Source organism: Gekko japonicus, unplaced genomic scaffold, assembly GCF_001447785.1.
Source record: "Gekko japonicus isolate JY-2015 unplaced genomic scaffold, Gekko_japonicus_V1.1 scaffold5903, whole genome shotgun sequence".
Lineage (NCBI taxonomy): Eukaryota > Metazoa > Chordata > Lepidosauria > Squamata > Gekkonidae > Gekko > Gekko japonicus.
In genome coordinates, this window is record NW_015174429.1 from 17,273 (window position 1) to 19,540 (window position 2,268).

Genomic DNA, 2,268 nt, shown 5'->3' on the forward strand with positions numbered 1-2,268 from the left:
CTGTCCTGGACCTTGGCTCAGTTTCTGTCATGGTACCTAAAGCTATGTCTAATTCCTTCCTGAACACCAGGTCTATTTCTTATTCAGGATGTATGGTTCAGGCATTTTTCTACCTCTTTCTTTGAGGGGCAAATTCTGCCATCCTAACAATAATGACACATGATATGGTATGTGGTAGAAGTCATTAAGGCCATTGTTAGAACACAATGGGGCAAGGAACCATCCTCCTGATGTATTGGTGCTGCAGCTCCGGGAGAATGATCTGATGGAGCAGACTGGGGTGTCCTTCAAGCACCAGGTGCTGGCTTACCTGGACTTCTTGAGGGTAGATTTGGCCAACACGGTTATCTTTTGGTCAGAATGGGTGGAGTGTCGCTCCTGGCGGGGAGCAGCTCATCCCAAGAAGGTGGATGTAGCAAGGCAGAAAGTGTCGGGCAGAGTGGGCAGGGCAGTGAAAGCTGTAGGGTGTGTTTGGATTTGCCACCCAGACATCTTGCACAAGTTGGGGGCCCTGTTCCGATCAGATGGGGTGCACCTGTCTTCCTGGAGCATGGACATCTGGCTACATGGAGTTCGACATTCCCTGATATCTTGGCTGCAGCTGTAGGAGCGTTGCTGGGAGCTGGATGAGGGTTCTGCCCAGTTGTTGTGGTGGTAACAGCATGGGGCCAGATCCATTTATGGAAATCGGCCTGCTTGCCGTTTTCCGAATTTGGGGACACCTTAAAGGGTCTTTGTGTGAGGGCTGATGGGAGCAATCCAGCTCAGGGACTAACAACGCTTGCCCTCACTGCCAGATGGCAGGGGAGATTACAAAGGGGCCGTAGTCCATGTGATCCCAGGTAACCTGCCATTCCGCAATCTCCACACATGCCGCTGGCTGAGTGATGGGTAGACTGGCTTGTGCAGGGTCAGCTGATGAAGTCAGTGGCAAAAACATAGGGTATATTCTGGAGGCTGGATGGGAGGAGGTTTAAGGTAGAGGCTCCAAACACACAGAGTAGCTGCTGGAGCCTCTCCCCAAGACACCAACCAAGTTTCAAGAACATTGGACAAGGGGGTACAATTCTACGGGCCCTCAAACAGGTTGCCCCTATCCCCTCCATTGTTCTCTATGTTGGGAAAATAAGTTACTGACTCCCTGCACTCCCCACTCTCTGATTGGTCAGCTGCAGAGATCAGTGTTCTGAGGTAAAAAAAGCAGTTACAGGGGACTGCACAAAGCTAATGACAGTTGAGGAAATCAGGAATGGCCAACCGCATGTGACGTGAAGCAAAGCTGCTGGCCCAGCCTCTTTGATGGCTTCCAACACACTCCCCCCACCTTCTACACCTAACAGGTGGTTGTCTGTCAGGTGCAGCCCCACCTCCACAGTGACTTCTAATAGTCCTCTCCCCTCCCCCTCCTACACTGGACAGGCAGCTGCCTGTCAGGTGTAGGAGAGGCGGTGGGATGGCTTCCAACACACTCCCCCCACCTCCTACACCTAACAGGTGGTTTTCTGTCAGGTGCAGCCCCACCTCCACAGTGACTTCTAATAGTCCCCCCTCCCCCTCCTACACTAAACACGCAGCTGCCTGTCAGGTGTAGGAGAGGAGGTGGGATGCTTACAGCCACTGGGGAGGTTTGCTCAGCAGGATTGCCTTAGCACTGCTGCTGGCCCAGCCTCCCTGATGCCTTTAAATACAACCCCCACACACACCAGACAGGCTGGTGTCTGTCAGGTGTAGGAGCAGGACCAGGGTACTTTAATCCAATAAGGATGCCACCCCAGGAGGATCACCTTAGCGATGCTGCTGGCCCAGCCTCTCTAATGACTTTCAACACACTTCCCCACCTCCTACACCTAACAGGCAGTTGTCTGTCAGGTGCAGCAGTGGTTGCAGGGTGCTTAAAGCCATGAGGGAGCCTGCCCTAGTAGTAACGCCTTAGTGATCCTGCCAGCCCTGCCTCCTCAGTGGCTTCTAATACTGCTCCCCCCTCCCTATTTTACACTGGACAGGCAGCTGTCTGTCAGGTGTAGGAGATGAATTGGGATGCTTACAGCCGTCGGGGAGGTTTGCTCAGCAAGATTGCCTTAGCACTGCTGCTGGCCCAGCCTCCCCGATGCCTTTAAATACAATCCCCCCAACACCAGACAGGCTGGTGTCTGTCAGGTGTAGGAGCAGGGCCAGGGTATGAATGTTTATGGGGAGATAGTAAAGGACATTTCTAGGAGCCATTTTCATGTGTGCCTCCCTCATGAACCTGAAGAGATGTCCACCACA